Genomic DNA, 12958 nt, shown 5'->3' on the forward strand with positions numbered 1-12958 from the left:
CATTTTCGGACTTCAAAACAGCTTGATTCACTAGGGCATGTTGCTTCCTTTTGAGCATAAAATAAAAATAGCCCAACTTAATCAAACTATGTTTGCCAAGTTCTAGTCTATAGGGAACTTTTATTTTTATAGCCAAGAGTAACACACGCTTTATACTAGGCGATTTTAATGGCAGTATTGGGACAAACCACACTATAGCTTCACAAATGGAGTACAAAAGCCCGTGGGTATTTTTACCTATTAGAAGTTGTGTTTGAGAAGAGAGCAGTCCACAAATATTAATGCAGGAATACTTCACCTACCTGGGAAAAACCCCTTGTTTAGTTCCAAAACTGGAATCTTGTTTGCAATGCTTCTCCTCCCATACTACTCTTTTCAACATTAGCAAATTATAATTCCTACGAGGCAAGACCTACATCTTGTCTCTGCCTTTCAGAGATAAACATTTGTTGAATAGATGAAGAATGAATATAGTTAATGAACATTTTGTTTTTTAAAGTGTATGTGTGTTAATGGGGGGGGGGTGGTGGTGAGGGAGAATCTTAAACAGGCTCCATGCCCAACATAGAGCCTGATGCAGGGCTTGATCTCATGACCTTGGGATTATGACCTGAGCAGAAATCAAGAGTCTGATGCTTAAATGACTGAGCCACCCAGGTGCCCCTGAGCAATTTTTAAAGCAAAAAACCAATTTATATCTGTATGAGTAGGAAGCAATGAGTATATAGACAAACTGAATCCAACTATAAGGTAATAGTGTTTGAGTACCAGTAGTATTTACTATCACTCAGAGGTGGGTTCATTATATAACACAACCTTTTTCTTTCTTTCTTTCTTTCTTTCTTTCTTTCTTTCTTTCTTTCTTTCTTTCTTTCTTTCTTTCTTTCTTTCTTTTTCTGTTCTAGGTGTTTTGTGTAGATTAATTCATTTAATTGTTGGAACAGTTCTGTGAACTACGTATTCTTAGCTCCATCTCAAAGATGAGGAAAAAATGTGGGTGTGATCAAGTCACTTACTTACCACAGTTTCACAGCTAGTAAAGAAAGGAATAAGGGATTTGACTCCAAAGCTGGTACTTATACCATTTACTTACAGTTTGGTGTACAAATAGCCATGGCAAATGCCCATCAGTAGGTGTCTCCCAGATGAAGTCCTTTACACTGACTACTACTATGTAGCCAAACACTTAATTTGACTGTTTACACTCAGTCACAAAAACCACTGCTTTCTTTTCCAGAGGGGCTTTGGCTTGATTTCATTTAGAACATGGGAAAAAGTTACAGAAAAATTCAGTAGTCCGTAGACAAATTGTAGAATTTCAGAGGAAATTGTAAATGTGAATATTCCAGTATCACATTTTCTGGAGAAGGTTCAAGTGTGTATTTTCTTGGGTATTCAGGGCCAGGGGAGTCATGTGAGAGCCTCATTCAGAGGTGGGTTCATTACAAAATGCAACATTTTTCTTCTTTCTGAATGATTGTGTACCCTAGCTATAGGATAGCCCTCAGCTTTCAGCCTGATGTCATCCTGACCTTGGAGTCCTTCTAACTTCTCAATAGCAGGCTGGTGAGTCCTCAAGGACTTCCTATCACATTGGCTTACTGCGACACCAATTTGCCTGCCTCTCCCCTCCTCCAAATTTTATTCTAAACAAATCCTACGTAAGAAGAGTCAATAACCTAGGATTCTCAGTGAAAAGAAGGGTCACCTCCATTTCCCTTCTCTCATCACTGGTACAGTGGTGGTCTCTGCATTCAAGCTTCCTAGTTCTAGAGCCTGACTTCATTCTCCAAGGTGTGAGAGCTCTGAGGGAAAAAAGGGCATATCAGAACATAGAATCTGTTTTCACTAAACAAGATACTTAGAAAAGAAAAAAAGTCAAATTGGAATTTAATGTAAGTTGGCTTTTGGTTTTGGAAAATTCGTGCATTTTTTTTTTTTTTTGGTCCATACATGTGAAAACCTGTTCTGAAATCTACTGGCCAAACTTATCTGGCCTTAGCAAGTCTGAACCAGGTTGCAAATCCCAAGAAAATGTCATTGTGTGACATGACATGGCATGGTGAGAGCTCTGAGATCAGGAGGTACGGAGGTGTTCTGGGACATATAGGGAAGCAAGGCGACATGAGTGTAGAGATGGCCCAGGAGTTTTCAGACTGGAGCTGCAGTGTATTGATTTTGCTCTAGCGTCCAACTACTTGGGGAGGCCATACTCTGGATGAAAATCTGGACACTCCCCTCTCTTGCGATTTTACCATCTTGTGCATGATGAAGGGACCAAAGTGGACCCACAGTCCCCATGACTACTTCTCCTAGAGTATCACACACTCCATTATTGGTGCAATTCCAGAAATATGTGTGATCCTTTCTGCTGTTTCTAACTTGACAAGTGTGATCCACAAATCTCTAAAGAATTTTGCTCTGCTAAATATTCAAGACGGTGTTTGACAGAGTGAAGGAAGGGAAATTAGCAGAGACAAAAAGGAGCTGGGCAAGAGAAAACAGTTATGAGAATGTAAAAAATAGGAACTTTTTACATACCAAAGATTCTACCGAATCCTAGTGGGAAAAGTGAATCCGCCATATTAACATATTAACCATTTCCATTAAACTATAATATTTCAGAAAAGAGGATAATCAGCTTATGGTGGCATGATTCCCTTATAATTTTATTTCATTTAAAACGTCTTTTGGATAAGTTATTTGGAGAAAGTATCCTGTTTCCTAGTGAGAGGAAAACTCCACCCCTTTTTACATGGTGCGATGATTCTAGTCCAAACGCAATGAGTTTCTGGAAATGGCAAGTGAGACACTTGTTGCCATGGTGATTGTTAATAGTTCTGACTCAGATGTAGTGTTGCTATAGCAACTGCATGGAAGCCCTTGGGAGGTGGTGCAGTCTTTTTTTTTTTTTTTTTTTTATTCAGCAAAAAAGAGTCTGGGAAGAACCATTTTAGTAGCTTCTTGCTGCACTGCAGTGACGAAGCTTTCAAGGCTATTTCATCCAGATGAAAGATCGTCCTGTTCCTGCACTGATGAAGAAGATATGTTACACTGCAGGATAAATATAGTCCCATATATCATAGTAGCAAGCACATTATCTGTCTGCTAATGAATTCTAATTTTCTGACTAATGGTTTCTAATAACACAAGCAATATCTTGAAAAATCCTAATGTTACTGGCAATAAAAGAAAGCCAAAGGTTGAAGGCTGAACAGGTCCACATCATTGAGATGTAGACTGTTTCAGCTTAGATGCATCCCTGTAAGGGTGAGACACATAGCTAATAAAGCATTTAGAAAATCTGTTTTGGATGGTTTGGTTTGGTCCCCCAGATTGTATGCTTGTATAGCATCTTCTATGTATCCAGTGATTGGCACGCAGAAGATCCTCAAGAAGTCGCGAGGTGAGTGAATGAATCAACTTGTCAGGCAGTGAACAGTAGTGTTTACTTTTCCCTAAGACTGCTCACATAACTCCGCACCATTGCAAGACCTTTGCTACATTCTGTGGTGCTTAGAAATGAATGCGTGCAGTAGGTCTGTGTTCTAAAAAACTGATAAGTGGGTGCAATTCTCAATGTTAGGACTTATTCCTGGCTTTCAAGTGTTAATTATCCAGGATCAGACCTTCCTTGAGCTCTCAAGCTTTGATAGAGATATGGGGGCAGCTGGAATGGAAGTGAATGGCCTCTTGTCCAGTCAGTAGATCAAAGCAAGGCTCTAAGACTGTCCTCGTTGCTGAACCAGGATTTGAAAGGGATGAAAGAATCCCTGGCTCTACCCTGAGACCACCTTCTCCCAATTTAGTTCACTATCAACAGCCCCCTTCTGTTTTCTCCCGTAGACTCTTGTGCTAAGGTGAGTTTTCCCTCCTCAAGTTCCTTTGAGGACTAGGATGGTTCTTTGTTCATCTGTGCATATTTCCTAGCACGTACATGATGGTTTCATTTGGTAGGATCTGAGTAAAACCAACTTAAATAAACATAAAAGAAAACTAAATGTCTCCTAATATGACTTGCCTTTTGAGTGCATTCCTTCTTCCTGCCTCTGAAGGTAGCAACTAGTTAATATGAGAAAAGCATAGGTGTTAACTGATAGGTTTGGTGTTAATGGGAACATTACCTTTTGGGTGGAAAGGAAGTTAAAAAGGTGGCTGGTGAGCAATCAGAAGCAGTGAAATTCTCCATTATAACACACCATGGAAGGTAGCTGCTGATTCTGCTCATTTAAGAAGTAAACCTGATTCTGTGTCTATATAATAAATACTTGTGGCATAAGTGATTATCTTTTTCCATAAGATTTATACATGGACTGATGATTCCAGAGAGCAGTGGACTTAGTATATTCTCTTCTTAGTTCCCTGCACAGCTGAAATGTTGGCTATGTGCTAATGAACAGTCTACCCCTCATTAGGCCAATATTGAAGACAGTTATTCCCTTAAGCTGGTTGAGAAAGAATTTTATTTACCAGGATGGCTCTTTGTAATGTCTTCTTCTTATCCCATGTTATTAGAACATGCTTTAAATGTTTGAAAATGCCTGGAACCTCTCATTTCCCATCTTGATAGTTCATAGTTTCTTCTACCCCCATTCTAATCAGTTTCTAAAATTTTCACGGACTCAATATCAGGCTGCTTTTTTTCTTAGTTGAAAATTTTTAAATATGAATGGAAAGTTGATTTGAAATATTTTAATGAGCTTTCCCTTTTTTAATGTTTATTTGATTTTGAGAAAGAGCGACCTCATGAGCAGGGGAGGAGCAGAGAGAGAGAGAAGGAGGCAGAGAATCTTAAGCAGGCTCCACCCTGTCAACACCGAGCTGTTGAAGGACTGGAACCCAAGAACTGTGAGATCATGACCTGAGCAGAAATCAAGAGTCCAATGCTTAACTGACTGACCCACCCAGGTGGCTTTAAATGAGCTTTCTTTTAAAATGAGCTGTTTCGGGGCGCCTGGGTGGCGCAGTGGGTTAAGCGTCCGACTTCAGCCAGGTCACGATCTCGCAGTCCGTGAGTTCGAGCCCCGCGTCGGGCTCTGGGCTGATGGCTCAGAGCTTGGAGCCTATTTCCAATTCTGTGTCTCCCTCTCTCTCTGCCCCTCCCCCGTTCATGCTCTCTCTCTCTCTGTCCCAAAAATAAATAAACGTTGAAAAAAAAATAAAAAAAAAAATAAAATGAGCTGTTTCTGTAAAACAGCAGCTTGATAGTGGCTCCTAATAAAATTGTCTCTTCCTTACACATGTACCTACAAAGGTGAGAAAAAGGTGAAAATTTGCAGTTGACAGTGACCTTCAACTTAGTGCTGGAATCCAGGGGAATTTCCATCAGCTACAATGTCTTTGGGTCTATAAGGAAAGACAATTAGTGGCTTACTTTTGTTATGCTCAACTGAAAGTAGTTAAGAAGACCTTCCCCCCTCCATCCTCACCCCCAGGGTCTGTGTCTCCTTTCACAAAAGCTAGTTTGTGTTCAAATAAAAATCTGGGCAGCAACCCTCTGCCACTTATCTGCTGCCTTTTGAGGGTAGCCATAAGGCTGGCTGTCTTCTACCCTTTTCCTTTTTCTTAAACCTAATCAAGAGCTAACTCTCTCTCTCTCTCTCTCTTTTTTTTTTTTTTTTTTTTGAATTATGGTAAAAAAAACAAACAGCAAATTTATCATGTTTACTGTTTTTTTTTTTTTTTTTGTATACAGTTCAGTAGTCTTAAGTATATTCGCATGGTTTAGAAGACCTCTCTTTTTATACCCAGTTAGAACAAAAAGTGAGGGGAGGAAGTAACATGGAGGTTGGGGAGGTGAAGCATTGCATCACGGGAAGTGGAATCTCCACAGGTAAAATATACTAGTTGAGAAAAAGAGGTCAGGAGAGTGATGGTTAGTATACAGGTTTCCCCCACTATCCAAAAGTGAAGTGTTTCTATGAAATCTTTTGTAAACAGAAAAGGGATAAAGCATAGCAATTACCATTAGTTTATATGAAAAAAAGATTTGGAGCTTTCCTAGGCCCCCAAAATAACCTCTCAGGTTTTTCTGGTACTTCAGGACTCATCTTGCTACTGGGTGCACAAAATAAGATAAAGCAGAGATGCTCACAGACACAGTTCAAAGCTACAGCAGCTAGATGTTGAGATGCCGAGTGTAGCGCTGGGAAAGAAGCCTTGGCGGTGCCTTCTACCTTTATACTGGCCTGCTGCAAAACCAATGCTGAATGCCATTTTTACTTTCCTCCTATTTTCATAAAAACAAAACTTCCCTTAGATTTTGGTGGGGGGTGGTTAATGAAAACAAGTACTTAGGTAGATCTTTTGTAAAAGTGAAGTTGTATGATGCAAATGTCAAAAAGTGGGAGGCCCTGTTTAAAGTGTCAGCAAGCCAGGAAGTGGGCTGTTCCAGAAGTTTATAGAAATACAAGTTGTAGACGTCAACCCAGACCAGTTGTGTATCTGAAAAGAGAATTCGTCTGGTGCTTAACTGTGCAGGGAGGTAGTATGAGCCAGTATGGTGAGTATGAAGAAATACTGCAAAAAAAGGGGAAATATAATTATGAATATGTAAGAGAAAGAGATACTGTTGAAAAGGATTTTCTAAGATCTAGAAGAAAATTTTAGGAAATTGGCCTTTCCTAGACAATACAGTAACACATAAAGTCTAGGAAATAGAAGCAGAAATCTGAAAGCATTATAGGATAGAGGCAGATGGTTCGCATAACATATAATGTGTAACACAGTGTCTAGCCCCATGGACTGCTATAAATCATTTGAACCTAAGACGTGCTTGAATATTAACATGAAAGAATGCCTAGAAATCAAGACAACATGCAAAGGCCTATTAATTAAGGGCCCAAGTAAATGATCTAGATCTTCTGTGCACTGGGAGATCAGGAAGAGGCAAGATCAATGTTGGCTGGAATTATCAGAGAGCTGAAAAAATTTGGCTCAGTAGGAGAGAAGGGAGAATAGAATGCCAGGGGCAGTGGCATGATCAGAAGCTTTTATTTGTTTTGAACAAATGCCATCTTCTTCAAACTCTCCTCAGATAGTCTTACTTCTATAATTTTTTTTCATTAATTTGTTTAACATATCAAAATCTGACTCTACTTTCTGGGCCAATATTCTCTTACCTGGAATTCTTCTGAACCTTTACATGAGGTTTAGTTCACCTGTCTCCAACTCATGGACTTCGCTCAGGCAAGGTTCTCAAACATCTAATGTTTTAATAATATGCTGATTTTTCTAACTTCAGTCAGATCAGGCATTTTTCAGGCAATTTCATAATAATTTTGTGTGGTAGTGATGATAAATATTCCATTTTATAGGTGAGAATATTAAAAAAAGCTAAAGGGTTTTCCTAGACTTTTTTTTCTATAGAGTAAGAAGGTTGTTAAAAGGTTTTAAAAATTCCAAAATTTTGATTCCCAGCCTCGTGCTGTTTATAACAAGGGCAGTAAGTGACTGAGTTGTAAGAGTAAGGGAAAAGAAAGGTGGTGGAAATGCACAAATGAAGATGTTTTATTTATTTGTGTCAGGTAGAAGTAGGGCTATGAGTGCTTGAAAACACTGGGAAGGAACCTGACTTCCCTCCCCCAAAACAGATATCTACCCCAATTGTTTATTCAGCTAGGGGATAAAGGATGTTAAGATCCAAGTATTCTTCTTGAGAAATAAAGGTTAGGGCATATAAGATAATGGGCCTCATGACAAGGAGAGTCTGTTTGGACAGGGGCTGGGACCATTGACCACATTCTGGAGAAGTGACAGTATGGAATATAAAATTCACTTGATTTAGCAAGTCAATGCAACTGAGTAAAGGGAGAAAAAGCAAAATACAAGAAGATCAGACAAAGGAGAAAAGCAAAGAGGGATAATGACCCAGGGAAGAGCATAATGTCTGTAGGGCACATCCTAGAATAGAAAAATCATATAACCAGAACTGTGATGCAAGCTTGGTAACAATCATTTGACAACTGACAGTGAGAAAATCATACATTCTTTTTCAAGGCAAGAGAGTGTGTCTATTATCACTGCTTTCCACAGTGCTACTGACCTTGGTCTACGTAAGGGAATGGGAGTCACGCCTTGTTGATGGAACAGAACTGTTAGGGGAACGCAAGATTCAGGGATGACTGGAAGGATGGTTTGTGGTATGAAGTTTTCACATGATAAATGTAACATAGTACCTCAGTATAGTCAAACTAGTCCAGTAATCTGATGCGACATTTGCCAAATTATTTTATGCAATTGTATATGTGATTGTTGTTATATTTTCTTGATGCATATACTTTTGATGGTTGAATACGTTTCTCATTGCTCAAACTTAGTCTTTCTCTCCTGTTTTTAACGTTTTCTAGCTTTAGGAATCATTATGTTCTTTGTCCTTGTGTACTCATACACACATTGGATTTGTTTAAGCTACAATTTTGATAATGCCAGTAGCCACTTCTCCCTGTTTGAAAGATGTGTCAGGACTCCTATGTAGGGATATCATGGCCAGAAGTCCTATAAGTGAGAACAATGTAACTCTTTATTCATTACCCTTGCAAACTTACAGAGCTCACCTTAGTCACATTTTCAAAGAGAATAGTTAAAAGTTAGCCTGCATTTTAATTTTGTTCTGTTTTACCCAGAAAATTACCATTCAAGCTGCAGGCACTCAGGTTCTCAGCAGTATTTTAGGCCTAGGGAGAACCAGACTGCTGGACGGGTCTGACTTATCAGGCTTATCATGTCCTCCACCTTGCCTGACCTGGTTGCTGCCAGGAAGGAATTCTGAACCCTAGAAGCACTTGGTAACCCTCTCATTATTTTAATGCATTTTGGATACACATAATAAAATGTCTGCTTTTCCTCCTTTTTCATTGAATGAGCACTAATTGGCAGTTTCTGTCCAGCTGTTGGTTCCCTGTCTGCCCCGTTCCTAATTCTCTCCAATTTCTAGATGTACAGCAGAGAGAGCCGTCTCTTTGGACAAACAGACATGGACCCATCTTCTTGAGGACCACTGCAACTGTCTCGGAAGCCGTTGGTAGGGCTGCCGTAATAAAGTACCACAAATTGAGTGTTTTAAAAAGAAATTGTTTCGCTGTTCTGAAGGTTAGGAGTCTAAAATATATGCTTTAGCAGGGCTGGTTCCTTCAAAGAGTTGTGAGGCAGAAATCTGTTTCATGCCTCTCTCCTAGTTTCTGGTGGTTTGCTGGTAATCTTTGGTGTTCCTTGGGTGGTAGAAACATTGCTCCGATTTCTGCCATTATCTTCACACAGTGTTATACTTGTGTGCATGTCTATTTTCAATTTCCCCTTTTTATAAAAATACCAATTTTACTGGCTTGGAACCCACCCTAACAACCTCATTTGAACATTATTTCTGTAAAGACCCTGTCTCCAAATAAAGTCACGTTGTGAGGTACTGGGGATTAGGATTTCAACATATTAATTGAGGTGGGGGTGGGGGGAGCGTATGGCGCAGCTCACAGCTCAACCCATAACAGGAGTATAGACTTTCTACATCGGAAAACAACAAAATAAAGACCTTGCAATCTGGTGGGTTTGTTTGTTGTTTGTTTGTTTGTTTGTTTACTGGTTTGGCTTCTTCCTGTGGTCTTTATCTTTTTCTGTTTGTCTCCTTTAATCCTTTCTTGTCTAGGACCCTCCCTTAGAAATTTGTTTTCTTTCAGTTTTAATTATCTCCTTCAAAGTTTGTTTTTCCTTAAATTGTGTTTCTTGATAATTTCCACTTTTTTTTTTTTTTTTTTTTTTGGTGGATATTTGCTTCTGCTCCTTTTATTCAAAAGAAGGGTTAACATCTCTGGGTGTTTGGGTGGCTCTTTCCCTTAAGCATCTGACTCTTGATTTAGGCTCAGGTCATGATCTCAGGGCTCCTTGAGATGGAGCCTTGCCCTGGGCTCTGTGCTGACAGTACAAACTGCTTGGGATTCTCTCTCTCTGCCCCTTTTCTGCTCAGGAGCTTCCTCCCCCCCCCTTCAAAATAAATACATAAACTTAAAAAATAAGAAGAAGGGTTAACATCTCTCTGAACCAGTGATTATCTGCCATGGAGGTGAAGTAACCTAGTGAGTCCCAGGGTTGGGAAATAGGTCAGATAATTTATTCCTTACCATTGGTAAAATATCCAATTCTACCAAATGATTTGCCTTTTAAATATGTATTTCAGAACAAACCCTTAATAGTCACCCATTCATTTACATTTTGATATGCTGTCTTGATGCAGGAAGAAAGGGAAGTTCTAGCCAGTGTGTGGGAATTTGTATGTAATGGATAGATTATCGTAACTGTTCCCACGGAGTCTGTAACACATGTGACTTATCCATCATGTGTGTTGAGGCAGAAAACAAAAGGGTGAGAGTCCTTCCTTTAGACCCAAAGAGTTCTTGTGGACCGGGGACCTCCCTTGAGGTAAAAAATAATTTTTCAGTCCCAACATGTCCTTTTAAAGTTTAAATCAAATTATATATACATATTCTCGGATAAGACAAAGCAGATTTTGTTTATATGTGACAAATTTAATTGACTTTACCTTTATACTTTTTTTTTTCAACGTTTTATTTATTTTTGGGACAGAGAGAGACAGAGCACGAACGGGGGAGGGGCAGAGAGAGATGGAGACACAGAATGGGAAACAGGCTCCAGGCTCCGAGCCATCAGCCCAGAGCCCGATGCGGGGCTCGAACTCACGGACCGCGAGATTGTGACCTGGCTGAAGTCGGACGCTTAACCGACTGCGCCACCCAGGCGCCCCTTTTTTTTTTTTTTTTTTTATACTTTGATATTCATAAAGTATTTGTGTATTAATAAGTTTAAATTTTCTCATCAAATTTAAAATATCAATGATCAGTATCTCACAGCGGTGTTGACAGTAGGCAGGAGTTGTGAAATCTGAGTTTATCATAGGACAGACACTGACAATTTACTGTCACTTCAGCAAGTCACTTAGATTCAGTAGGCTAAAACTTCTTTGTGAATTATGATGTTTATATCAGTAGCTGCCAATTGTTTACCAGTTTTAAAAGATAATTTAAAAAAACGTATGAATCTCCTACTAATATAAATGAGCACCTGTCAAAGACTTTGATTTAACTCATTAATTAATGAGGGAGCCAGTAAAATGTGACAACTAGTTCCCAAAATAATTCAAAGACATACATACTATATAGGTAATAAATAAGTTTACAAATAGATGCAAAGCCAATACCCACAAGGCAATATTTCACCCGAAAAAAAATAATTTGCCTTCCTATGGACAAGAATCACTTGCATTACTGTGTTTTATAACTTACAGAGTTGTAAAATACCTCAAAGACAACAGAAGGTCCAGGCTTCTCCAAGTGAAATAACCCAGAAGGACTTAACAGGATTCCCAGTAATCTATTTTTGTCCATTTAGAAATCCTTTACAATTACTGCAGTAATTATTGGAGTCCTTCATCCTTTCAGATGTTCTATGAAATCAATCTCCATAACACACATGAAAAGCAAAATCACTTTGGTTGAAATGAGTATGGGGGCTTCTGGTTAAACTTCCTTTTTATTCTTAGATCATTCACTGAGATCCCAACTCAGAGTTTTCAAGATCTATGTAAATCACAGTTTGAAAACCATCAGATGTGGGGTGCCTGGGTGGCTCAGTCGGTTAAGTGTCCGACTTTGGCTCAGGTCATGATCTTGAGGTTTTTGAGTTCCAGCCCCGTGTTGGGCTCTGTGCTGACAGCTCAGAGCCTGGAGCCTACTAACGATTCTGTGTCTCCCTGTCTCTCTGCCCCTCCCCTGTTCACACTCTGTCTCTCAATAATAAATAAACGTTAAAAAATTAAAAAAAAAAGAAAAGAAAACCATCAGGTGATTTCTTTAATTACTGAAATCATATTCAGTGCCTTATATTCAGTCCCTCAACTTTTTTTTGGTAGTTCCCACGCCCACACATTGTACCCATGCCTCTACCTGCCCGCTACTGAACACACAGACAGAAACACAAACCCATACTGCTATATCAGGCAATAAAGTTATTCCTTTCAAGGTCCTTATATATCCTTACAAATCTGAAATTCTAAGACTGTCCATGACTAGAATTTTTCATCTCTGAATTTCATGGAATAATTGCAAGTTACTTAAAAGAATACTTCCCACTTGGCTAAATAACCTGTACCCTAAGGGCCTTAGAGTATTTTTGAAAATGATTTATAAATAGATCAGTTGGGTGTTTACTGTGATGGCATCTTTATCGTTAATGTATTCTCTTTATTTTGAAAAACAAGGCCATATTTTTTAAATGCCTCTGGGCACATGTACTAAAATATATCTATAAATTCTGCAATCATGTTTTCCTGTTCTTTATTTCTATTTTAAGTCCTATGGATTGTGAAAGTCTGTTGTCATGGGAAAAATAGTGAAGGACTTCTTCACAAACAGGACATAGTTTACTTGCTACCCATTCTGGTCTAAACACTTTTCCCCTCTATCCTGTCTGTAGATTTGGCCATAGTCTTACCTCTGTCTTAGTCTTGGGCATGGCATATGTGAAATTCTTGCCTTAGTGGCAATGGTAGACCCAGACTCACTGTTAGGAATTCCCATCTTACGACCCAATGTCTACTGAACCAGATCCTCATAGTGAGACTTAGATGGCCAATTTTCTGATTCTTGCTGCTTGTTCTTAGAACTGTACCCTCCATCCCCTTGACCTATACCAACTATATTAAGCTGATCTCCTTAGACTTGACCTTTTGCCCGCCTGAGCCCAAGATGCCTTCCCATTTTCTTTTTCCTGCCTTATCTAAGAATACCTCTATACCCTCCAGTCCTGTGTCATTTTGGCTAGTCTTTCCTGGTCCTCTCTGTCCTTTAGCTGCCCAAATGCTGCACTGACCTTCTTTCCACTGTGTCATCTCAGAGTTGTGAGAGACCAAAATACTTAAAGTAAGCTTCAGTATTGCTTAGCAATATCCAAA

General features: G+C 39.2%; 1 long non-coding RNA gene across 1 annotated transcript in view; it reads left to right on the forward strand.

Moving 5' to 3' along the window:
* LOC123379750 overlaps positions 1 to 9672 on the forward strand; it is a 109837-nt gene extending 100165 nt beyond the window's left edge. Inside the window, exon 3 of the long non-coding RNA XR_006584627.1 lies at positions 8936 to 9672. This is a non-coding gene — a long non-coding RNA (uncharacterized LOC123379750). The remainder of the gene's footprint in view (positions 1 to 8935) is intronic.
* The last annotated feature ends 3286 nt before the right edge of the window (positions 9673 to 12958 follow it).

The sequence above is a fragment of the Felis catus genome, chromosome C2, assembly GCF_018350175.1.
Source record: "Felis catus isolate Fca126 chromosome C2, F.catus_Fca126_mat1.0, whole genome shotgun sequence".
Taxonomy (NCBI): domain Eukaryota; kingdom Metazoa; phylum Chordata; class Mammalia; order Carnivora; family Felidae; genus Felis; species Felis catus.